The sequence below is a fragment of the Planococcus citri genome, chromosome 1, assembly GCF_950023065.1.
Source record: "Planococcus citri chromosome 1, ihPlaCitr1.1, whole genome shotgun sequence".
NCBI classification, from domain to species: Eukaryota; Metazoa; Arthropoda; class Insecta; order Hemiptera; family Pseudococcidae; genus Planococcus; species Planococcus citri.
In genome coordinates, this window is record NC_088677.1 from 67,377,246 (window position 1) to 67,404,483 (window position 27,238).

Sequence of the window (27,238 nt, forward strand, 5' to 3'; positions counted from 1 at the left end):
TTTGATAGAGCTTAGCAAGTGTTTTTTTTTTTTTTTGAATAACGTCAATGTGGGTAATTGTGAACAGATTTTAAAATTTCGTTTTTTTGTGTCTTGTGTCTTTTATGCATTTTTTTCAACTCCGTATACCTAACCGGTTTTTACCAAATGTGTTTTTCTATCATCTGAAAGTAAAGATTTTAATTTCATGTATTCAGAAATTATGTATTTTACATGAGCGAGTTCTGAATAATGAAGTGTTTACATCTTTATACAATTAGACTGGCTTATAGTGAATGTGAAATGAGCAGATTCAATTTATTAATCGGTATATACAATTGAAATTAAGGTAATGAGGGCAGTCTGATCAATCTGAAAACACCCTTGAAAATTTCGAAATTCCAAAATTCATCCTCCAGTTTTACTGGTGTTTTTGTAAGCAGTTTTTCTTATTGAATATTTCCTCAACAATCGTGATCTTCTGAAGAAAAATTATCCACTCTGAGCAGTTGAGAAATTTCACGCTCTGTAATTTCGTTCACTTACAATTTTTTCACAACGCTTAATTTTCTTAAAAAATTATCGTTTACAATTAGCCTGGTTTACAAAAATTAACTGGGTTGGTTGTAAACACGTTTTAAGAAATTTTCTACCCACTTATATTTCAAAATGATCTCGAAATAGTAATTTTTAGACAATTTTCGACTTTAAAAACTTATTTATTGCTCGTGAAACTCTGATGGGGGGGGGGGGGGGGAATCACAAAATGTCCTCTCATTTAAAAGCTGATTTAATAAAAACTAATGGATTAATTTTTTCCTTATATATTGAAGAAAAAAATGCTCACAATATCAATACCTACCGAAGTAAATAATTTGCGAAAGTATATCTATACACTTTTTCATTCTTTTCGTACTGGCAACAGTGCATTTTCAGCGTTTTGGTTACAGAGCCCTGCTTTTTGTTGAAAGTCAAGGTCTATCTTTCTGCCAAAAATAACAAAAATCTCACCTTCTCCCTCTTTCAGAAATGATGACCAAAAAATATTTGTGTTTTTTGTTAAAATTGTATGTCTTGCTTTTTGCCAAAACTAACAAAGAAAACAAAATTTACTTTCGAAAAAAATTGCGAAAAAAAGGAATTTGTTTGTCGATAATTTTCAAAAATTGCTAATAATAATTTCCAGAAATTTCTAATTTTTGTTATTTTTTTTTTTTCAACAAAATTATGTATTTAAAATCCTTGATTAGGTATTTGCAAAATATTGCCGAAAAGTATTACTTTTTTGCAAAAAAATTGAAAAAATCGCTTTTTAACAAAACTATAACCAACACTTTAAAAAATACCTGGGTTCTTTTTTTGCAAAAATTTCTCAAGTTCTACTTTTTTTTTAAAAATTGTCCTGAATTTTTTTTATTCAGAACTTACCAGAAAACCATTCTTTCTGTTCAAATTGTCAGTCCAGTTTAATTTGACGAAAAATTGTTGTTTTTTTTTTTTGCCAGGTACTGCAAATAACATTACTTTTTTGCCAAAAATTGTCAAGAAAGTTTCGATTTTCCATCAAAAAGTTTCAAAATAGTTCAACTTTTTAAAATTAAAAAATAGAACATTTCAGTTTGTGATATTTTTTTTTTGGTGATTTTTTTAAGAATAGTAAACGAAATTGACAGTTTGAAATTTGAAAATTCAAATCCATTGTCGATTTGAGTTGGAAAAAAGAGTTTTCACTTTGGAAATAGAGATTTTAATGTGTTCAAAATTTTTCGCAGTTTGAATTGATTTGTAATTATAGTATTTTTTCAAATTTTTGTATGAGTATTTCCAAAAATTCTCCTACTATGGCAGAATGAAAGGTGAAAGGACAAGCTTCACTGGTCAATTCATCTTACAAGAGCCTGTAAAATACCATGAAATTCACTAAAAGGAGCGAATAAGATGACGATGGACAAGACGACGATTCCAAAAAGGAACGATTGGAATCTAAATTTTTTCATGTTCAATGTTCGGTCTTCTTGGCAAAAACTCTTCTCTTTTTGAAATTTACTCGTATCTACAGGCATCTTACTGGGTCACTTTTATAGTGACTTAGTCACTTTTTTCACGAAAAGTCACTTTTGGTTACTTTTTTCATCAAAAAGTCACTATTGGTCACTTTTTTGAATTTTTTTTCGTTTTTTAAACAAAAAAAACGTTTTTAATCCAAATTATCTTTTTTTTTTTACTCATTTTCGAAGGGTTTTATGCGAATTTTCTGTATTAAACAATTTCAGAATATTAAAAACACAAATTTTTACTTTTCGAAACATCAATTTTTGAAAGCTTTTGCCCTTGCTTCGCTCGGGCTTCTTTTCTTTTCTTTTTCAAAATAAAGATGAAAATTTATTTTTTTAAAAATCAAGTACTAAAGCCAAAAAACAAATTTCTCACAAAAAAACATCGTTTTTATGCCTCTCAAAATACAAATGCCCTCGATTAGGCCTGTCTTTTTTCATTTTCAAAATCAACTTCCTTCAAAAAAACATCATTCAAATTCTAAAATTTTAAAAATAAAAAAATGAGCTAAGTACTCGTTCTCACATTTAAAAAAAAAACGGATTTTCCGGTGGGGCCAGACTGGAGAATAAAGTAATAGTTTTTAGGTGAGATATTGAACGTTTTTTTTCTTTTGTTTTTCGATTTTTTGCTCTCCTGAACGCTGGAATTGAAAAAAAAATTGGTCACTTTTTTGGTCACTTTTTTCACTGATGAAAGTCACTGAAGTCACTTTTTTTTAGAAAAATTTGGGTACGATGCCTGCGTATCTACCTATGTATTTTGGAAACATCTGATTTTGAAATCTTTGATGCTGTTTGTCAGAAGGATGACATTGACATACGAGTATACTTATTGGACTTGAAAAACTCAGCTTTTCTATCTTGTCTTTTTTTACCAACAATTTTGTAAAAGGCTGCCTCAAATTTTGAAACGGAAATCGGAAATCGACTAATTCTTCCCCTTTGATGAGCATTTTGCTGTTTCAAGGTGAACTTTTTCGGATTACATAAGTGTAGCCTAATACGAATTTTAAAAAAAATCACTCTCCCAATAAAAAATTTTGTAGCATTCAGGATCCTTTGGTGCAAAAATTTAGAAATGTGGCTTTTCAGGAAAATTTTCAAGGGCATTTAATGCACTTTTCGAAAATTTTTGTTTTTTGGGGCCCTAAACTAATTTTACGAATATTTCGATATGAAAATGATTCCGTCCTTTGCAAAGGATTCATTTTAACGAATGACTTGAATCTTTTTGCCATTCATTTTATTCAAATCGTTCGTGATTGACTTGCAACGACTGTAATTTTAATTCTCCAAACGATTAGTCTATCGATGGTTTTGTTCAAGTGATTCGATCATTCGCAAATAATCTCTGTGGCGTATGATTCATTTTGTTCAAATGATTATTATATTTTGATCATTCCTATACCTATGTACTTGAAAAAATTGCATCTTATTTCGCAAACAATTTGTTGCTGGAAACTCGATTCATTCGATCGGTTTATAGCCAATTTAGACGACAGATTTATAGGAAACTCGTTATTTACCGCTTTGCTACTTTGTTATTAGCTGTTTTTTTTTTCCTGGCAGAAAATCATCTCGAATACTCCCTCTTTCTTCTCACCTGGTCTGTGCCATTCTTGATTCTTATTTCTGGTCATTCTGGTCACCGTGCGGTGCAGCGGCGTACCGTATACATCCCACATTCGAATTCGAATCGCGTTATCCTAAACCTTATCTAAATACGTTTCTTGAAGAAAAAAAAACGTATCTTTTAAATAATTAAATCGACATACCGCGACAATCGAATCGTATATGTGTGTATTTAACGAAGAGAAGCCAAATGGAGAAAAAAAAACACGAGTATTCACCAAAGAAGAAAATACCTTTATATAGGAATACTTATAAACTTTCTCGAATATAATTGTCACAGTAGGCGTTACACTCGCGATAAGTTCTCTATACCTAATACCGCTGCTGCATAAAATGTAAAAAACCAGTTCCTGTCTCGCGTATTTAATTGCTTATATAGCGTAAAAAGCCGAATGAAAAATCTTTGTCAAATACGACATTTCATTAATCGGCGACCACGACCAGGCACCATGCAGCAGCCGGCGCAGGCCAAACCGTACACGTAGGTAAAGGTAGTTCGTGTACCTAACTATACCAATACATATTAGTTGATTTGGGACGGAAATGTTGTAAATTTAACCCGAAAATCGACTGTGTGTTTAAGAGAGATACGTGTGTGTGTATAGTATAATTTGATATGCATAAAAATATACGTACACGACGAATCAGCGACAACATCATCGGCACAAAAATGATCGCGGATAACGGTGCAATGGTCTAATTCTATTTTGTGAAACAAGAGTAGGTAGGTAATTTTAGGTAGGTATGCAATGCAAGCCGATGATTTGATCGTATCGAAACTGTATCGATACTTTGAGGTATAATGCGGTGGTATCGAAAGAAAATTTGGTGCCCATTTGCCCAAAAATAATGCAAAAAAAAAATGAAAAATTTAAGTGAATCGCGGTGGTGTTTTCTTTTTTCTTTTTTCAATTTTTATAAAGCGACCCCCCCCCCCCCCCACCCAATATTGTACATAGGTCACATCTTTATAGTTTAATAAATTGTTTATTATCTTTGAGAAACTGCATTTTTCCCTTTAAAATTATTCGATTGTCGAACCCATATGTGGTGAAATAGGTAGCATACTGGACCGGATATTCAACTACCTATTCCCATTTCCTATTAAATCGTCGATTCGAAAAATTTTCTTGTCATAAATATTCCACCAATGCATATAATATATTGTCGCCGTCGAATCTTTTTAGGTTGTGGTATTTAGTACTCAACATTACTCGTTCACCCAAATGTATGTACGTAGAGGTGCGGTACACCCTATAGACGAAATTTCAAATGGTTGCGTGTTGGCTTGGCATTCGTCCAAAAGCTAAATAAGAGGTAATTTTAACGCGTAAATTTAATCGCGCGTTATTTATTTACTTATTTATTGCGAATAGGTATTTCACGAGGTATTGAAGCTTTCGCGCCGAGTTGCTTGTGGGGTTTTGTAAATTTTGGAGTTGAAGTTCTTTTTTAGATGAAGGGGTGTTTTTCTGTTTTATTATAAGAAGCTGGAGGGATTGGTGTCTTAGAATGTTGGCAGATTATATGCATTTATTTTCAATGACATCATTGAACCGATCTGTGTTAGAAATGTAATTATTAGAGATTGGTCAAATATAGTTCATGGAGAATATTTGAATCAATGAAATGGCCACGTTTTGTTGTTATAATTTTTTTTAATTCGTGTGAAATAATTCAATTATGTATTAATTTTTATTTCGTCTATTGTCTGTTTCAGGTAAGAAAACTTCGTGAAATTACTTACAGATAATTTCGAGTCTTGCTAATCAGGTAAAACTTATTGTTCAAGTGCTAATTTTGTCAAGCACTCATACATCCACCTCCACGCATGGTTCGCTCTTCGACTTTTCGTACAAAAAACCTAATTACAAATTACTTATCGTCCTGAATAACGAATCATATAAGTACAATCTACATAATATTTGGTGCTCATTCGTTGAGTGACTCTATTGTATTGATTATTAAAATTGTACTGTTCGTTAATCGCTATTCGAAAAGTCTCCCTTCTTGTCAAAATTGCCATAAATTATTGTTTCTGGTCAGAAATCGTTGAAAATTGTCGTTTTTTTGAAAACCTTCCAGAAAGTCTCACTTGTTTACCAGTTACCAAAAATTGTTTAGAAATCTTACCTTTTGTCAAAAATTTTCAGAATAGATTGTTTTTTTTACCAAATAGTTGCGAAAAATTCGACAAAAATTGCAAAAAAGTGTCATTGTTGTCAATGATTGCAAAAAAGTTCTACTTTTTGATAAAATTGTCATAGTCTTGCATTTCGTCAAAAATTGACAAAAACCAAAATTGCTGAAAGCTTCTATTTTTTACCTAAAATTGGCAAAAAGTCTCACATCTTTTTAAAAAATTGATTAGAAGTTTTGCTTCTGTACAAAAAGTTGCTAAAAAATAAGGCTTTTCCTATTATTGAAGTTGTCAGAGTTTCGCTTTCTGTCAAGAATTTCAAAAAGTCTTTCCACTCATTAAAATTGCTAAAAAGTCATTTTTTGCCAAAAACTACCAAAAATTCTCTTTGTGTCCCAAAATTATCAAAAATTCTTGTTTTTTGCATGAAATTCCAAAAAAAGTTTCTCTTTTTTTAAACACCATCTAAAAGTCTCACTATTTTTCAGCAAAAATGGTGCCTTTTTGCTAATATTACCCAAGTCTTAATCAAGTTTCATTACTTTCTAGGTTTTGATGGATTTTTTTTCGGTAGTTTTCAATTCATTGAAATGTTCTGTTTTTTTTTTGTAATTTTTTTCTGCGTCTTGTTATTGTAATTTTTTGATCGCGTTTTCAAACTTTTTCGGTTGTTTTTTCAAAATTTTCCATGTAGTTACTGAAGTTACTTTGAAAAAAAAAAAAGTGAGAAAGACTCAAAAATTTCAATTTTTATAATGAAGTCTGGGTAGATACCTACTTCTTGAAAAAACGCTCAAAATGATTATGACAATCATTGTGATTTTGCTTTGTTTTTCAACATTTTGTTAATTTTTTTTGGGGGTTTAAACTCCAATCACTTTTGTTGTTCAAACCATTGTTATGCCATCATGTGTATTTGAAAGGGTACCTAATGATTGAGCTGAAGCAGTAAAAATTTAGAATTTCTTCATTCGTCTTGCCTGTGTTTCCCATTTCTTTCTGAAAGCCTTAGTAGCTGGTTTTCTTCATGATAGTAGAACCGTCGTAGGAGGGGGGGGGGCAAAGAGGACAGTTTGCCTTAGGCCCACTTCTTTTGGAAGACCCGGCAAAAGAACGACCTGTGATGAAAGAAAACCCTGCTTTTTTACTTCTCGAAAGCCACATTTTCAAAAACGTTTGCCCTCGCTTTGCTGGGGCTTGTTATCTTCTCTCTTTCAACACTGAAATTTCTAAAAAAAAATATCATTCTACTTTTAAAGTTACATAATGAAAAATTAAATTATCGCATTAAAAATACGGTATTGTTTTAATGCCTGTTGAAGTACAAATTTGCAATAGCTTTCGCCCTCACTTTGGCCTGTTCTCTTTTCTATTCCAAAATTAAAAGCCATGAAAAAAAATCATTCAAATCCCAAAATTTTAAAAGCCAAAAATTTTCAAACGTTTTCGCTCTGTTCGCTCGAGCCAATCATGTATTTCTTATTTTAAAATGAAAAAATTCACATTTGGATCCCCAAAAATCCAAAACAGAAAATGGAAACGTTTATAAGTTATGTGAATAAGGGTATCAATCAGCAAAATTGTCATTTCCCCTCTATATCAGTCGGCGAATTTTCAATCAAACCCCCTCCTCACCACCACTTTTCAAAAAACCTTAATACAGTTTTGTCCCTAGAAATGGGGCGAAATTATTCCGACAGGCCTGCATGGTGGATGTCACTCTGAAGTTCAAAAGAGGTGAAAAATGACGGAGTATACTTGCATAAGGTATCACAGGCATCACTTCTGCTCTTCTGCTTTTTTGAAGGGGAGGGGTCCACCAGTAATTTATATTTGCCGAATTTTTGGGGAAATATTATTTCCATTAATGATAATTACTGATCAGAAAAACTATCAATTAATTTTGAATTCTTTGCAAACGATTTCCAAAAAAATAAAAAAATAAGCAAATTATTAGCATCGTTAATTTTGAGATGATTAGGTTCCGTGTCTTCGTGGAATTAAATGTGATTCGTAATTTTACGATACGAGAGTAATATTGGCGAAAACGCTGTCGAAACTGTGTATTCGTACTCGTATATAGGGAGGGCGTTGTCATCGTAGACTCGTATTCTTTTTACAGGTGTTTCATTTTCGGCCAAGTTATATGTTACGTTGCGTTGGCAAAGTTAGCAAAGTCGTTTCGAAATAATTAGCCGACTTTAATTACCTGTTGGTCTAAATTACCAAGGTTGTTATTATCAATTAGCGCGTAATTTAAGATGATACTCGTACTCGTATGCTTATGTATGTGTTTCTGGTTATATATGAAAATGCACCCTCGCATCTATTTTCTGTTCTGGCTTCTGCTCTTTGCTGTACTACGTATATCGCTGCGAGAACATCGTATTTCTATTTCCGTGAATTAGAGCTTTCTTCGTGCAAGTCGTATGCATTGGTTTCTGTACCGTCGACTGAATCTGTAAAAAGCTACGTTGTGGTGAGAGAAATTATGTAGTGGGGTGTAAAGTACGCGTACCTGTAATATGCTGGGCTTTAAAATATGTCCCATGTTGCGAGGTTGCTCGGTAGATATTGTTATTAAAGTATGTACATATTTGTGCTGGCTGCTTTTGCGAAACGAATGTACGAGTTCAAAGATCGCGATTTTTCACTTATAGCTGAAGTGCATGGTGCGTGTCACTTGCAATGCGACATTTTTCTACCGTAAATTGATTCGATCTGTCTCATACCTCATCTCCTGATAGCCTTAGTGTGGGTATTGGGCAGGTCTATAAAAATGTTTAAGCATTGTGAGTTGTGCTGCTCGGCTATGCTTGTTAGATTACACATGCTATCAAGATACATAAGCACCCCCTTACTGAAATACTCTTTCAACAGTCAGACGAGCGAGGTGCCCCCTGCTCCCGAAAGATAGCTATGTGTATGGTAAGACTTTATTATACGGAGTTAATTCTCGCGATTTCGGCAACGTATTTGTTTTACGACGCGTACGATATTATATACTTGCTACCCGCCAACTCCAATACATATATCGTACGAGTAGGTAGTTATAGGTGGAATTTAGACGGAGGGATGCGTTATACACATAGATAAGCAGCAAATGGAATTGAAAACTTTGAAACTGTACCGGAGCTTTCACGCGGATTTTAATAAGGCGATCATTCGCCGCAGCTCGGTAACACAAGTCGAGCTGCCTCTTTCGTGTGCGTATTTTATGTAAATTTATCATTGTTGCGAGTACGCGATTAAGAAAGGGGGGTGGTATACGAGGAAGAATTCGTACACGGATGTAATTTCATTTAGTCAAATTATCAACAGAAGGTACGATTATCAACCAGGGTGGGGTGTAGTGGTCGTCGAGGAAAGAGCTCGAGATGACGCTCGAAGGAGTTTGACGAATTGTTGTGATTAGAGGGAGGTATATCTGCAGATGAAATGTTTTCGTTTGTTTTTCCGCTGAAAAATTATGCGGAATTGTTCGACATTGAGAGGAATATTGTTTACTTCGGTGTCTTTCTTGTTATTTTATACGATACGATGCGATGCGATGCGCAGAGTGGTTATCTAAGTTTTTGGATTGAATTTTGAAGTTTTGTTCGTACAGTTTGTTTGATTTGAATGAAGCGCGAATGGGATGGAACTGGAAGGGGTGCCTATTTGATAAACGTAGGTTTTACTCGACTTTTATGCCAAAATTATAGCGAAAACAAGATCTTCTACAGTCTGGTTTATTCTGATTTTCTCCTGATTTTGTCGTTATTTTTGCTTGTGTGTCCTACTGTTATCCTGCGTCTGTCCTATTTTTGACCAAATTTGTCAAAAATATATGAATTTTCCCATTTTTTGAATCACAGGTTTGAAATTTTTCATACTTCAATATTTTCGTTGCCAAATTTTGAAGATTTTTTTCTTTGGCGTTTTTTTGGAGTAAGGTAAGAAAAAATTGAAGGGCAGAAATCTGAAAAAAGTTGACTTATTTCCTCCTCTTCCCCCTAATTTTGGACTGAAAATACTTAATATTAATGAGTAGGTATTTGGGAATTGGGAAATGTGCTGCTGCCAAACGTTTTGCTCTCGCCCTGCTTGCGAAACATTTCGGAAAAAAATTATATTTTCTTAGAATTTTGAAATTCTTTAAGTATTTATTTAGAATTTTTTTTTAGAAACGGACAAAAGGGAATGTATATGTACCTAGTCGACTAGCCAAAATTTCAGGTGCGCTGAAATTAATTTTTAAATTTTTGACAAATTGAACATCCTAATTGGCACGGAAAATGAAGAAAAATCAAAAAATCATCATTTTGAGGTGGGGGGAAGTGAGGGGAGGAAAAGGGTCCATAAAATTGAAAAATTTTGAAGAAATAAACTCGAGAAATTGAATTCTTGAAAATTTGATGAAGTACGTAGCCTGCGAGTAGTTCAATTTTTTATTAATTTTTCGAATTTATTATCAAAATCCGCTGGAGGCTCCAGAACGGTTCAAAACCACCACTAATTGACTCGAGAGGTCAAAAATACGATGCAAACAAAATTTCAGCTTTTCTCGTTCACTCGTTTGCTGAGCATGATCTCTTCTTTTTTCAAAAATAATCATCGGAAAAAATTTTGGATTTGAACCGGCACAGAAAGATTTTAAAAATTGTCACCTTGTTTCAGCTGCTGCTTTAATTTTCAGGTTACAGTTACCGACTTGCTGATCCGGTTTACATCTCATTTTTGGTCTTTCAGATGATTTAGCAATGGTTTTAAGCCCTTTTAAAGCCGCCAGCACATTTTTGTTCAAGATTTGGAATTTGTTATAAAAGTATCAAAATGAAATTCATCACTTATGATAAGCTCAAATGTATCATTTCTGTGATTATTTTATTCAAAATTAGGCTCAAAGTATCAAAATTGAACTCTCAAATTTCCAGAGAAATTCACCCATTCGTTACGGTTTGCACGAAAGTCTCGTCTCGCGTGGTAGGTATCTCTAATTACTGGAGAAAATTTTGGATTTGAATCGGCACAAAAAATGTTGATAATATGTGCCTAAATCGATCAAAAGGGTCGCAATGAAGATGAATATACGAGTTTATGGGTGCCGAATTTCATTTTCACTCTTTTTAAAGCGTTTTTTTCGAAAACTGAAGAACTCGAAAATCGACTGGAGGCTCCAGAACGGTTCGAAACCGTCAGAGTATACACCAAATTTCAGCGTTCTAGGCCAATTTAATAAAATTTTAATTTTTTCCAACGTTTCCCCAAATTTGAATTTTTTAAAATTTTTACCAAAACTCGAAAAATTAATTTCAGCTTTAGAAATTTTGGCTTCTGGTATACTTTAGGATCTTCTTTCGATTCCCTTTTGTCCGGTTCAAAAATGTGTGTGCTGGTTCGGATACTTCTCTTGTAAGACGTGTAAGACGAGTAAAGAGCAACAGGTGACCAGAAGTGGCCGAAGAAGGTGAAAACAGCTCGTATATAACACTTGTAAAGTAGGTAGATTGTCGCAAAATACTCTAATAATTACAGTTTAATACACAACAGACCTTTTAGTGAGAGATTGAATTACCATTTCGTTAGTATATTATGGGAACAAAGGAAGATCATTGTGGATTGAGTGAAGATGGGCGTACGATTGTATATATGTATAGTATACCTACGCACAAAATGAGGTTCGAGCATAATTAAATCGTTTCTTCGTGGTGTTAAGGGCTGAAAAGGGGGTTAAAAAGCATGCTGAGGTTTCTCCTTATTATACATATATTATTATTCTGCGAATCGTGAATCTGCCTCTTTGAAAGACTGATTGATTTTTTTTCGGTCGCTTCTTTATTTTGTGCGTTGCGAACGATGAGTAGGTAAAACACTGTACCTATATAGGACAAAGTCGATTTAACGAATCTAATTTGGCGAGGCTTGAAAGAGCACAATGTATGTTGCGGGATAAAGGAGTAAGAGAGAAATAATTATCCAGGCTAAAGCTCTTCGCTTACCTATACGAACGCAAGCACCAGGTAAAGGTTTTGTAAAGCTGGGGGTGGCATGGCAGGGTTAAGGTTTTTATACGCGCGTCGTCATCGTCGTCCTCGTCGTCGTCGGTGTATCTAGATGGAAAGGCGTCGTCGTCGTTTAAATTTTGGGAACTGTTGATAAACATTGAATTTTGCGTCTTTGTTGCTAGGCGTTAGTGTACGCAGGAATCTATCTTCTCTTTTTCTGTACCTACCTATCTTTCTACCTACCTACCTGCCTACGTATAGGTATACGCGGTGTGTAAGTATATATAGTCGCAATAATATAGAGTAGAAGGGGTTGGTGTCGCCTGCTGGCGGACCTAGAGAATATACGTATACGAAGGGGTTTTGCGGCAGCAGCGGCGGCGGCGGTGGCGGCGGCCGCCGCGCCCAGTCTCATCGCTGTCTTCATTATTTACACATCAATGGTTTTATCCAAAAGCGAGGACATCTTACTCTCCGCTTCTTCGGCGCGTGCTCGTCAATCGCACGCTTTATCTGGCTGTTTTCTCTGTTATATTAATTGATAATTGCAAAGACAGTTTCACGCACAGTAAAAGAGGCGAGCCGGCTCTGCAGGCACAGCGTAGTGTTCATTAAAAGTACATGACAAACAATTCCAGATCGATAAATTTCCATCCCTTTTTCCTAAAATACACGTTGTTGTGTACGATGAGCATAGGGTACATACCGAAGCTAGAGCAGAGGCGTTTGGGTTTCGTTTCCGAGCACATCACCATGATAAAAGGTAGGTACGTGCAGAGTGTGCGTGTACCTAGCTATGTATTATACCATATACTCTGTATCTACCTGCCTAATACACGTATAGTATGGTACCTACCTAGCTACCTTACCTACCTTCGATATGTGTATATTTTACGTGTAGGCTGTACTGGTACCCGTGTACGGTGCGTGAATTTTTTATCAAATTAAACGATAGGAGCGTATACGTATTTTTAGCTGGATCTCGGTACGCGGCCGCGGCCGTGATGGCGATTCGGCTTCAGCCAGCGGGTGAGAAAATCGCCATCGTCGTCTCCGTTGGCTTTTCCATGTTGTTGTTTGCTGCCTGCCGAACCTGAACCAGGCTCTTGTGTTTTTTGCGTTACGTGTTGTATAGGTAATTTTTGATGGTCGATTTCCGACCATTCGATGACCGGAATGATGGAAATTTTCCCGATATCTCGAGGGAAATCCGGGCACGCGGTTTTAATGAACGTTGGAGTGAGATTTTCCTTCCCGAAGCTGAAAGCGACGCGAATTTTATGGAATTTTTCATGATGGAGAGGAGGGAAGAGCAGATTTACAAAATCCAATCAAAATTAAAATTTTTAATGTAGGTTGAAATCAAAGATGGTGCCTAATCCAGTGGTTTGTTGGTGTTTAACCTAATGGAATTGATAATGGGTGTGTTTTAATTGAGTTCACTTTTTCTTATTGGAAGAAAAAATGTTTTGATGTGCTTTTCATCGTGCGTTGAATTTTGAATTCAGGAGGTCAGCACGAGGTGGGAGGAAGAGAAAGAGCTTTACGCAAAATCGCGAATAGTGCGGATTGATGGCTGTTTTTTAATGTGTGTTTTTCTACGCAAATTAGGCAATCATCTTGTCTTGTAGTTTTATATCTGCATTGCTCTGATTCTGAAGAAAATCTGAATTCAGTTGCTTGCCTCGATCTCCGCAGTGGAAGACGTGTCTTTGATGAGCTAACAATCATGGTTCTAAGAAAATTCTCATTCGTATTGAAGGAATCACAAAATAATTGATGGCACAAGTGAAAAAAAATGAAGGTATAAAATCTGCTTTGCAAGAAATTTTTTTGATCATAGATAAGGTTTTTGCTTTCATTCAACTCTATAATAAAATTGTTATTGATAAAAACACTACAGAATTTTTTCGAAATCGACAAGATTCTGACCAATTGTCAAGAACCAAAAGGTATCTGTAGTATATAAAAAATTATTAAATCACCAGTATTTTTATCCCAAATTACTAGTACATACTAGGTACACCAATTATAAAATTACCTGTACTATACCAAAAATCATCTAATTACTATAGTTACCAAATATTTATATTGTCGGTGGGTAATTTACCAAGATTGCTAGTAATTTACTAAAAATTATCAGAGAAGAGAGGGAGATTACCAAAATTTCATGTAAATTACCCAAAATTACCAGAATTATACCCATAATTACCAGTAATTTTATAACCAGTCATTTATCAAAAATTACCACATTTATCCCTAATTACCAGTAATTTACCATTTTTGAAAAGGATTTTCATATGTTTTACTGGAGTCTGCGTGTACAGAAATTTTGGATTTACTGACTGGAATCCTTCAACATTCAAAGAATGTTTGAAATTTATGAAATTGCCAAAAAAAAAACTCTGAAAACTTTGGAAAATGTAGGGACATTTTTTGAATTGAAGAAATTGTTTTTGTAGACATTTCTAGTTCAATGTGATAATTGTCTTTTGAATTTTGTAAGCAAAAATTTGTGTTTGAATTATGCCAAAATTAATATCAAGAAATTGAGGCAGTTTTTCATTGAAAAAATGCTACTTTTTTGATGAATTTGAGTTATTTGAGAAGACACGAAAACATACGTGTTGATTAATTCATCAATTTTTGAATTTTTTTTCAGATTTAGAAGTCTTTGTTAATAATAATTGTTTACGAATATCGTGTTTTTGGAGAAAATTGAAAGGGACGTTTGTTAGAAATAAGTACACATTATCATTTACAATTCTAAAATTTCGAGGAATTAACTTGTAAAAAAAGGTGTAAAATCATAACTACAAGAATATCGTTGCCAAAACATTTTTTATTGATAAATTATCAGAATAGTTTTCTTGTTTAAATTTTGACATTTTACGTCTCTGTCTCAAGTGAGTGGTGGAGAGGTTTTCTCACATTGTTTACTCATCATTAACAACTTTGTTTTCCTGAACATGCATCCAGTTTCTTCTGAAAACTCAAGAATTACACCACCTTACTGCAAAGTGCTCATAAGGGTGGGTCGTTTTTTAATATTTTTTTAAAAATTTGAGGTAACTAGCAAAAAATCATAGCTACATAAATGCCCTCAACAAGACGTAGAAAAATTTGAAAATTTGTAGATGAATGTTGAACCTCTTCGGCGAGCTCAAAGTTTGAAATTTTTTGATTATCTCATCTCTTTGAAAGTGTAATTCAGAATTGAACAATTGATTTGCTTTAACATTTGTACATCACAATGACATTAAAACATCATCTGAACCAAAAAACAAAATTAAAATGAATTTTTCGGAGTATACGAATTCAAAAAAATATCAAATTTTCGAGTGGGGAGGAGGGTTAGGCATCAGTCTAGAAATCTAAAATTTTTCTGACGTCATTTGGCTTTAATTTTTTGCTGTGCTATATCAAATTTCGAAAAAAAATTCAAAAACTGTTCATTATTATTCTGATGCTTATTGTCTGAAGAATTGGTTTTTGAAGAATTATCCCAATTTTTCTGATAGTCTCTCATTATTTTAATGAATTTTGGGATATTGAAATTTTCAAACAAGTTGAATTTCTGAGAAATTTCAAATGTTCCTGTCTCTGGAAAAAAATTACGTACACATAGACGTCCGGTTGCCCCATTCGTCATTATTTTGATGTCTTCTTTCTACACCACATCCTGCTAATTTTTTGAAAAATCAATGACTGTCCAATTTTTGCTTGATTTCACATCGAATTGCGATGTTTATCTCATTTTTTTGGTTCTTGCTACTGTTCGTGGAAAAAGGAATAAAAAAGGAGAACCCGCTTTTTTTTTGTTTGGAAATTTTTTTTCGAGCATTTTATCTTCTTCTTCCATCCGCTGATTAATTTCAAGTGAAATTATCATTAAATGCACTTCTTGAATTTTCGTTCGATGCACTTATTAGGTATAGCTACCTGCCTGCTTTCGTTTTACATCTGATTATTGTTTTCGATTAGAATTTAGATATTTTATTTTTGGAAAATGTCATTCTGCAATTTTCATTCCCTTTCAGTGAACAATTTTGGATTGATTTTACAAATTTGATTCCACGGTTTTAAATTAGCAGCTGAATTTGTTTCTCATTTGTGTGCATAAAAATCATAAGGTATGTATGTGATTAAAATAATGTATCCATGTTGTTATTTTCTCTGAACGAATTTTTTCAATTCGGTCGATGGTTGTACATTTCGTCTAATCTCGTAAGATTGTTTTTCGCAAATCAGAAAAATACGCACTTGGAAAGACCTTCAGCTCAGCCCTCGGTACTCTAGCACTGCAAAACTGACACGCGAATGTAACAGCCAAAAGGATAGGAAAAAAAATTAATTACCTGTGGTTAAAAGTTACCAATTTTTTATGAAATCTGGTTGTCTGATATCGTATTTACCTATACTTTCGTACGTGGTACCTCTCTACCTACAATAATTTGAGAATCGCAATCCGACTATTAGATACTATAATATTGTATGTAATACGACGTATCGCCCTACATATGCCGTACAAAGAGCGCGCATTTACGTATAGTTATATCCTTCAAAACGTCATATCATCGGCGGTAATTATACGTATACCTTGCATATACTACATGTACAACGTGTACAGTATCGCCGGCGACGATGGCCCAGAACACGAATTTCAAATAATCCTGACACTGACAGCCACACCACCGCCACCGCCTCGTGGGTAACTATTATTTGCCTTCTCAGCGTAATATTATGATGAAGAGGGGAAAAATGTCTCTAAATCGCCTCATGCTGCAATATTATATACCTACCAATGCAAACATACACGCCTTAGAAATGGACATACACACTAAAGATACTATATAAGTGTGTTCTCCTCCCGCTCCTCCCTCTCTCGAAGTTTTGCGAATAGTATATCGCGAATCTCGAGATTTATAGGTAGTATGCAGAAGAGGAACAGAGTAGAGGTAGAATATACTAGTAGATGATAAATAAATATGCACGATATTTTGAGGTACCACCGTCGTCGTCGTGTTGTAAAAAAAAAAAATCGTCGAAAAACGATATAATTTCCGACCTAACCTTCGCGCGCTTTGAAATAATTAAAGGTTTTCAAATTTCCAACAAATACGACGACGACCGACTATACACATGTAGGTATACCTACGCCAAAAATTAGCCGAAACATGAAATGCACTCCTGCGGCTACTTATTGTCGGTGCGTGTGTTGATATATTATGTACGTAAACGTACGGTGTATAAGGTATATCTACTCTATTTATTATATAGTATGTTGGTCTTGGTACCCGAATAGGGCAGCCAACTCCTAGTACACACATACCATCTCGAAGAAGTATTTATTTATATGTACGTATAAATAACTAAAATATTATGTACATCTACATATATACGTAGTATGCGAGAGAATTAATCGGGTGTACTTTTTCAACGATATCGCGAGTGTAGGTACGAGAGAACAGAGTGGACCAGATGAGGAAGAGTAGAGTGGAATTAATTTCAACGTTCATGTATACCTATTTAGTAAATAGAGTAGCGAGAAGGAGATCCGAAGAGAGAGATAGAGTGAGAAAAATAGTACCACTGTAGGCCTTATGTATGTACCTTCTTTAGTGGTACGAGTACATAGGTCTATGGAGTTGTCCGTGTCGTCGCTCGTATGTATAATATGTATACTATGTAGGTATAAATAAATGTATAGTATTTTGGAATACATATATGTATAGTGGAAATCACGTTCGTATAGCCCGGAGATTACAAATTACACGTATATGTATGTGAATTACAGCTTGGATACGAGTGTCGAGTATGTGGTACATCTACGTAGTATATAGTCTGCATGTATGTAGCATGTCTAAGTACATATGCATTCATGTATCGCTGAAGGGATGGTACATGGCATGGCAATAAGAGAAGAATTCGATTTCATTTGAAGTACGAGTATTTGTACTTATCTGCCGTCTTTATACAGGGTGTCCCATCAGAAGTCAACCAAACTTTGGATGTGTTTAAACGAAATTGTAATACCTTTTGACGTTCGGAGGGACCGCAGTTCGTTAAGTGCCAAATATTGATCAGAATTCCAAATGGCATCCAACGTCACCAGGAACAGTTGATGAGGTGACTGACATTTGGCATCATATGATCGGAATTTGGAACTTTTCCAGATTGATTCTAAGTGATGGCTTTTCATAGCGAATGAAAAAGCTTTCGAAATAATACATGTCATCGATACATCGAAGGGTTTATTGATGAAGCGAATTTTGAGTAAATTATGTGAACTTTTTGGAAGAAAGTTCTGTTGACAAAAGATTTGAAGTAGCTCAATTCTAGAACTCGTACTTACAGATACATTTTAAGTAATCAAGTTACAAAAACTACTAGAAGTAACTTTTGGTTACTTAAGTTACTTTTTTTGAAAAAAAAAAAAAAAAAAATGTTCAAAAATTTGAATTGTCGAAGTTTTATATTCGGCCAAAAATTGCAAAAAGTCTCGCTTTTTGTCGATTTTGCCAAAAAGTGTTGTTTCTGCTAGAAATTGTCAAAAATTGCCGTCTCTTAGAGAAAAATTCCAAAAAATTCTCACTTTTTGGCAGAAACTGCCTAAAAACTTGTCTGTTTACAAAAAATTGTGAAAAAATGTCGCTTTTCCGACAAAAATTGCGAAAAAGCATCACTATTTTTTCAATTAGGTATTGCAAAAAAATGCTGCTTTTAGCCCAAAATTGAAAACAAATCTCATTGTTTACTGGATTGCTAAAAAATTTTGCTATTTACTTGAAATTGCGAAGAATTTTCATTTTCTTCAATTAATTGCCAATGTGTCGATTTTTTGCGAGAAAGTTTCGCTATTTTGCCAAAACTTGCTAAAAAGCTTTGCGTTTTGTTTTACTAAAATCGTCAGTCTTGTTTTCAACTAAACATGGCAAAAAATTCGCCATTCATCACAATTGCCATGAAGACTCGGTTTTTACTTTTCCGCAGAAAATTCCAAAAAGTTTGACTTTTCCTTCATAAATTTCCATTAAAAATCGTTTTTTGCGTGAAAGTTGTGAAATATAGGGCCACTTTTTTGGGAAAATTGTAAAATGTGAGTATCACTTTTTTATTATCTTTATTTGGGTTTCATCATCAGATTCTAATTGGAATGTTTTATTTCGTAATTTTTTTACATTACTTAATTGAAAATTTTTAATTGTTTTTTTTTTCAAATAGATTTTTTTTGCATTAAAGTATTTGAGACGCATTTTGTAAATTTTTTAGTGATATTTGGTAATTTTCTGTCTACTTTTTCAGACTGTTTTGGTTACTAGAGCTACTTTTTTTTTTGGAAAAAATTCAGTACGAGCCGTGTTATTCACTTTGTAGGATATTTCAACAGATTTCACTATGAATATTTCATCCAGCCTTCCCCTCCCATCCTCTTCAAGACACATTCCCAATTCACACAGAAATTTCATCCGAAGGAGAAAGGTCAGAGAGACCATCAGATATGTATTTTCTAAATATTGAAGACTACCTAACAAAGGAGACCGAGGGGTCAAATCCAAAAAATGAATAACTCGTACCACTTTATAGGTTGATTTCTACGTGGACCTCAAGACATAAATTTTTCACTCTAAAAAATTGCGTTTCTGCGATTGTAATAAAACATTGCCATTTTTGAAACTACAAATTTCAGTTTTTAGCTTAATGTAGAAATTACTTCTTTTTTCAAGTTCGCGCTCAGTTCAACGTTTTGACCCATTTCAATTGGTCAGAAGCATAATTTTTGTACAGATCGTGAAAATTTGTTGAAAAATTCCTTTTTTGGTGGCTTAAAATTTCAAGTTTTGGCCTAACGTGAAAATCACTGATTTTTTTCGAGATCAGTGCAAAATTTTAATCTATTTCAATAGCTCACAAGCATAGTTTTTGTGCAGATCGTTACAATTCACAAAAAAATTCTCATTTTTGAGGCTAAAAATTGTTGATTTTTAGACTGCGGTTGAAATCGTTATTTTTGAACTCAGTGCTAAATTTTAACCCATTTTGATGAGTCGTAAGGACCAGTTGAAGAATATTCTCAAAATTGAATAGCAATCTATTCTAAAATACAGAAATTATTGTAAAAAATTTTCTTTGAATTTGCCTTCCAGTTACTGATTGTTACTTTAAACGTGACTGAGAAAATCAGCATAATTTAGCAAAATTTTACAAAAATTGCTTGCTTAAAATGCCATAAAAACAATTTGAATTGGCTGAAAATTGATGAAACATTGTAAGCAAAATTGAGCAAAATATCGCAAAAATGCTCAGTTATGAAAAAAAAAGGTTGCAGAACTACGAACAATGGATCAAGTAGTATTGAATTTTTTGCGATGAAAAGTCATGCTATTGCAGATTTATTGTACATGTTTTGTTTTGAAAATCAATTTCGAATATGTGCAGTTATAGTCTTTGGTTATTTTAAGTAGTAGAACCAGCATTGTGAAGTTATTTTTCAAAAAAATTTCAAGAATTCCATGTCTCGGAATTTTAGGTTGAGCAGTTTTTTATTCATTCAAAACCGAATTCTCGTAGACGTTTCGGTAATGAGACACCCTGTATGCGGATAGTAATAATATGTAAAATGAAATGAAATAAAATAACGTACGTATGTAGTTAACTATAAACAAGACAAGAAAATGTGATATGTAATATAAAAAGTTTTAGTCGCTGCAAGTAAATAGGATACTCGTACGCGTAAAAAGTAATGAAAAAAATTTACATAATTTAGTCGAACGGTTTAATTGAACAGATTTGTGGTCGAAGTATTCATGTGTCTCGAATTGCGTAACACCATCGATAATTCCAAGTTCACCGGGCAGACTGGTCAAACCTCCTGCATATAATATAATCGAATACTTGTAAGGTATATAGGTTTAGGTACTCTATACACTTCACATATCGTATTTACGAGTATGTATGCTAAAGATATTTGACAGATGAACTTGGAGTAGCTAGCTTTATACTATACTCGTAGCAAGTTCGCTTCTAGCCGCGTAAGCGTGTGCGCATTTGTACGTAGGTATCCTATCTGTACTGCAGATGTAGAATATACTCGTATGTAGTGTAGAGCGAACATATAGGTGGGTGCTGTGGAGGAGAGTCATTTGTGGCTTCACGTGCTGCGGCAATGTTATAATGTGTTGAAGAAGGAGAACACTATAGATATGTGTAAGTATATGGACGAATTTTGCGGCGGTGTGTGGCGGTAGTGGCAGCGTATTTTGATTAGCGTTAGCGCGAGAACACTCGATATAATTTTTTTCACCTCCTTGGGTAATTTATAAATGGATAGGCGAAGCTTTAAATTAAAATTCGTGTAAATCTTTTCGCGCATAAACGACGTCGGTAATTTCACCCGTGGCTATGATTCGGATCCACGTGCCCGAACCCGAGCCTAGACCCGAGATCGAGACTGAAGTGTCTGTATGGATGTAATTTTAGTGGTATGGTGTAGCTTGGCGAAGATTTGGGAAAGGGGGTGAGGTTTCAAATTGAGTTCTAAGTGCGAGATGTCTGTGTAATTTTGGGTTGCGTGATCGACTGGATGTAGGTATGATTAGTGATGAATATTCTTGCATGTGTTTTGTTAGATTGTAAGCTAATTTATGGGCTATTTTTTCAATCGAAATTTGATCAGATTTTGGAAAAAATGATGGATCTGACTTGTGTTATTGAGGATTGTTTTGTTGTAAAACAAATCTATAGCATTTGAATTCCTTGGGTCATCAGTTTGGCTGGGAAGGGGAAGAGCTGAATGCTATTCTGAAAGTAAGAAAAAAAACAGTTCAAAAATCGATTTTTTTGATTCTGAATATTATGAATTAAATAGGATGGGAAAGTTGAATCCTCCGTTCAGAAGGCAAATTGGTGATACCTTATTGTACATTGTGAATTTGGATTCATTTAGGTGAATTTGGATGAGCTGCTGGCTGTTCTAAAGGTCAAAGGAGCGAAAAAATGCTCAACAGTCCATTTTTTTCGATCCTAAAAACAAGTCAAATAAGATGAAAATATTGAAGCCTATAAAGGCACATCCGTGGCACCTTCTCACTGGTTGTGCCAAATTTGGACGCCTAAGTCAATGAATGCTGGCTGAGGATCGGAAATAGGAGAAAGTTGAGTTCATTTTTTTAAATTTTGAATGGAGTGGGGATGACCTGGGATGCTGAAATTTGGTTATGTTTGTCACAATGAAGGAATTACTCCATGGGTTCGCAATTTTTATCCATTTGGGTCCTTATCATGGTCCTTAGAAAAGTTGACCTCTGTGTAATTTTCAACTTTGACTTTCTTCAATGCGAGTGTCAAATCTAGATCCCCCAAAAAAATCTCATTCATTAAATTTGGCCTGTTCTGACCTATCAGAACAGGCGCCAGAAAATCGTTCAATTTTGGCTCAAAATGTCGAGAATCATCAGCCATCATTTTTTAACAAAAACTTGGTTAGGAAAATGGACGGAAAATGTAGTTTTGTGAAAATAATAATTGTCCAAAAGCTCCTTAAATTTACAGAATCCTTGAAGATGGAAGGGAAAATCTTTATCGAAGAAACTGATGCCAACCAGATGAGATTGGGGTTTTCTTTCAAAGTCTTTTCTTCAAGAGTAATCAAGTAAATAATACTTTTTTTGTAGCAAAAAATGTAACCAAAGTTTATGAATTAGGCGTTGAGAAAATTTAGAAAATTGGTAAGAGGGAGTTATGAGGCAAAAAATTGAAAATGACTTCCTTTTCTGCTCCTGTCAATCTTGCAAGCTCTCCTATTGTCCTGCTTTTCATCAAAAAGTCCTATTTTTCATCTTTTCCCATCAAACTTGAGCTCAAAAAAATGTTGAAATTTTGTAAAATGAAAAATTGAAGTAGGTAGCAATAAATGTAATAATGTTCTGTTGATCCTTCTCTCCCCCCCCCCCCAAATATCATTAAGAATATCCAAAAACGTAGGTAAAAGCAAAATTTGCAAGTAAAACTTGCCCCCTCTCCTCAAAAAAAGAAAATTGAAACGTTTGCAAAAAAATTGAAAATAATAGTAAAGTATTTTTCACACTGCCTTCGCTGAAAAATATCTTGAAATGAGTATATGAAGACATTGGGAAAAACGAAACATTTATATGTAAAATTTTCTACGCCCTCCCCTTCAAAAAATATAGCTTGAAGTGTTTGAAGAATGTTCTGTCAAAAATCCTGCTTTTTTATTGTTATGTTTTGTTAAACACCTTGATATTTTGGTCACTTTTTAGAGGGGGGGGGGGCGTTGCTACTTTTTCAGTCGAAATTGAAATTTCATGGGAGTCTCGGAGTTGAACAAAATTTGGAGCTTTCACATAAATTTTGGCTTCCAAGTTGAAAATAGTTTTAAACTGTGTAGTTTTTTTACAATCCTGGGTACTGATCTTTTATGAACATTCTTCTTAGATATTCACAATTTAGTTGAATTTCAACAACTATTTTGCCCACTTAACTCGTACTTTCGTCAATGGCAGCCATACCAGGTTTAGACGAAAAAAATAGCAACCTGAATTTGTACTGTTTGGTGGGGAAAGATCTCGCATTGTCGAGTTCCCAGCGCACGTTTGGTTGCTGGGTTAATAGATCTTAGGCGTTGGTTCTATTGTCCCTTCGTTCAGCGCTCGCTTGTGTATTTCGCAATTATTGGGGAAGACCTTACTCTAGAGATTGCCAAACGTTTGTTATGAAGGGAAAAAAAGAATTTTCAGACTTCTGTTTTCTATTAAGGGTTTTTTTTTTCAATCTGTTTTCAAGTTGAAATTATGCGGGGAATTTATGATCCCAGATGACGAGAAAGGTGCAAAAATAAGAATGAGGTGTTTTATTAGAGAGTGTGTGATCTACGTAGAATAGAAATGCATGAATTGCAGTCTCGAATGCAAAATTGAACTTGTTGGGATTGTCAGCAATTGGTAAAGCCTATATTGAGACTTCAGAATTTTTTTAAATCCTTCGAATCGAAGTCGTTCATGGAGACAACGAAAATGAAATAGGATGCTGCAGTCATTTGATGAAAAAATGATGGTATTGATTTTCAAAGTTCATTCGTATTAAAATGCTCTAAAGTTTCGCACTGACCAGTTTGTCAAATTGAGACTGAATATTCTAAAACTGCATCTGTTGTTAGTCATGACCGCCAATGATGTGCCCTGAAATCAAGATTGGAGTGATGAATGATGGAAATCATTGCTGAAGTAACGTAACATCTGTGACAATCTGACTAATCATCTGGTTTTCTCCGGTCGCAGTCCATAGGAAATGTGCTTCAATGGTTACTGTTACTATAAAAATGATGCATCAGAAGTATCTTTGAAAATTTTTTCAAGATACTTTCGATCAGAACAGACTGCTTTCCGAAAAGTATTCAGACTTTTTTTTGGCCAATGTTCGCTGAACGATCGAAGAGGCCAGACGTGTAATGAATGGAAGAAGGAAGAGTCGACAACAGCGTACATGTATATGATTAGTTCGAAGAGGGCATATATTCGGATACTATTATTCATCATCGAACGTGTAAAATGTTAATGACTTCTGAACTCGAACGCTCCAAATATCGGTGGTACCTAAGCGATGTTCAAGTGCTAGACAGAGATGGAAAGATGGAAACGACGCGTTGCTGACGACGACCCAACTGGTTTTCTTCCTCTTGCGTATGCTTTTTATATTCCCTTGAGCTTGTACAGTGGCGATGGTGGCTGCGGCGGTATGGTTTAGATTACTACTGCGGACGCGTATGTAGATGTACGAGTAGATGTACTTACTTACACAGACTGTGAGTACCTAGCCCAGCTACATGCAGAGTATACTATATGGTTATTGCATAGTACGGTTGATGAATGTAAATCGAACATATTTTAATATAAATTCACCTCTCGAACGTATCGGTCAATTGGACCGGGGCGATCGTATGTCCACCTGGTTGAACGGTGCGCTGCGCCGCCGCCGCGCCGTGCTGCACTTGGAAGCTCGGACTCTTCTGGCAGCAACGGTAAAGAAATTTTTGTTTGGTTTTTCAAGGTAATCGAGTAACGACTTTTCGTTAAGAATTAACTACAATCGAATAGTCAGAGAAAAGAATTTAATAAGATTTTTTTCCTTATACTTTTCTCTCCCGTCTGTCTATCTCTCTCGTTCGTTTGCTCTATGTACTCGTTTATTCGTTCGAATCGCAGCGTGTATGTATGTATGTGTTGGGTATTTGGCCAGAGTACAACAACGTCCGTCGTCGTAGGTACGAGTAGGTATACCCTGCAGAAGAAGAGGAGAGTCGTATGATCAACGCGTTTAGTTAGGATACCTAGGCTATGTATTTTAATGACTTGAAATTTTTCATTCCGACTGGAATATCGAGTAACAGGTATGCGAAATATCGGAGCACGCGATGTTATTTTTTTTCTCCCTTTCGTGGTCCGGTCGTCTTCTTCGGTGGTTTTTTCTTTCCTTCCTCTCTGCGCCTTTTCCACGTATTTCGGGATTTTAGACTGGTATAAATGTTAGCACGAAATCGCATTGTCGACACCGATGTACCTCTACCTAGGACCTACAGGTATATTAGTGCACGATGACGACGACGACGGTCATTCTTCTCCATAGGTATCATGTATTACTATCTCATTGTGCTATAACGTTTCTGGATATACTTCTCTGTAATGACTTTATGAGATTTTTAGTGATTTGTTGGTTGAGAATTTTCTCCATCATCCGGTACTTGCAAACAAACACTTGAAGAGCAGATAATCAGTGATTTTATGAACTGTTTATGCAGATTGGTAAAGATTCAAGGGTCTATGTGACATTTTGTGAAGAATGTCTGAAGTAAGAGGTCTTGTAAGTTCTCTGCGCAATGAAAGAAAAGGTCTTATTCGATGCTAGTAATGTAAAGTAGTGTTTTAAAAAAAGTATTTTAAATTTGAATCACAAGTCATGCATTCTTTATTAAAAATTCATTTTTTCTGACTCTTTTATTGTTTGAGGTGGAAAATTGATTTCGGTGTTCTAAAATCGTCAATTAGGTGATCAAAGGATGTTTCATCTTGAGGAATTATCTACTTGGGAAAACAAATGATGAAAATATGGAAAATACTTCCAAAGTTTTTGAAATTCTGAGTATGGAGGAGAGTGAAATAATTATATTCAAAGTCCTGCAAAAAAATGTGAAAAGGTTCTGCCTACAAAGGTCCCGTAAAAGCTGTGCATGTTGATTCGTCAATGATTTTTTAAAACGTTTCTATGAATAATTGAATTATAAAGGTAGAATTGAAAATTCTTTTACGAATTTCATGGGTTTTCTGCAATAACCCCCTCCCCCATTCTTCTCTTCACGGCGTAAGTTCAGGTTCTTTATGCTAGTTTTATCAAGTGTTTGCAAATTTTTGCGAAGACAAATCACCAATTCACTCACTTTGAATCGCCCAAAATTGCCAAAATCACAACTTTATCTGTATTATTTGAGGATTTCAAGTAAATTTTTCAAAAATATGTCATTTTTAAATCTTTTTTTTGGAGGGGGAAATTTTTAGAAAATTGGTTTATTTCTAGTGTAAATTCATATCAATAAAAAAGAGTGTCTTTAATCAAATGCAAGAACAAAATTTTTCTGAAAAATTGTGTTTATTTTCTAGGGACAATCCCGATGAAAATTCAGCCGGCCAAACCCAGAATTTTGCACGCAGAAAATTGAAATTTGAATTATGAAAGTTCTTCAAGGTGATCGCGATTTTATTTTTGGTGACCATTTGAGCCTAAAGCCCAAAATAGGCTCCAATGGAGAGGTGCAAGATTGGAAATTTCAAAAAAATACAACCTGTCATCGAATTATTGGCTTTTAAGGGCGCTGAAGAATTCATTTTTGAAGACTATTTTCACCTCAAATCTCAAAATATGATCTAAATGGGAGGTTCGAAATCGAAGATTTTAAAAAAATACAATAAGCAGTTTTGAAGATTGTTCGAGCCCAACCCCATAATGGGATCCTAAAGAGGAGGTACCAAAAATTGAAAATTTTCAAAAATGCAATAAAAATGGGTATCAAAGTCAGGATTTTTTCGGCGCAGAATTCATTTTTGAAAACCATTTGATTCCAAATTGAAATCATGTTATCAAAAATCTTAAATTCGATACCCCATTAAACTTCATCTCGCATCCTACTAAAGTTATTATTGACGAAATTGAAATCACCATATTCAAAAATCTGCATTTTGGTACTCATTGCATTTTTATATGTAGATTTTACATTTACGTTCATTGGTCGTTTTTCTGGACAACTTCCTCCATTTTTTCGAAAACAGACAAAAAAGCAAGAAATGATTGTGAGGAGGGGAGGGGATAGATACACTGCTTGAAGCAAAGCATTTTCAAAGTTTTTACTTATCATCTACATCACTGTGATGTCGCCT

General features: G+C 34.6%; 1 protein-coding gene across 3 annotated transcripts in view; it reads left to right on the plus strand.

The window, feature by feature from the left end:
- The window catches only part of LOC135833475 (uncharacterized), a 147,825-nt gene that overhangs the window by 76,316 nt on the left and 44,271 nt on the right, over positions 1 to 27,238 (plus strand). The window contains exon 1 of one of the 3 annotated variants that reach the window (XM_065347322.1): positions 5,395 to 5,441. The exons of the other annotated variants lie outside the window; for them this stretch is intronic. The gene's annotated coding sequence lies outside the window, so the exon portion shown is untranslated. Of the gene's footprint in view, positions 1 to 5,394; positions 5,442 to 27,238 lie in introns of those variants that run through there. 3 annotated transcript variants of the gene reach the window in all.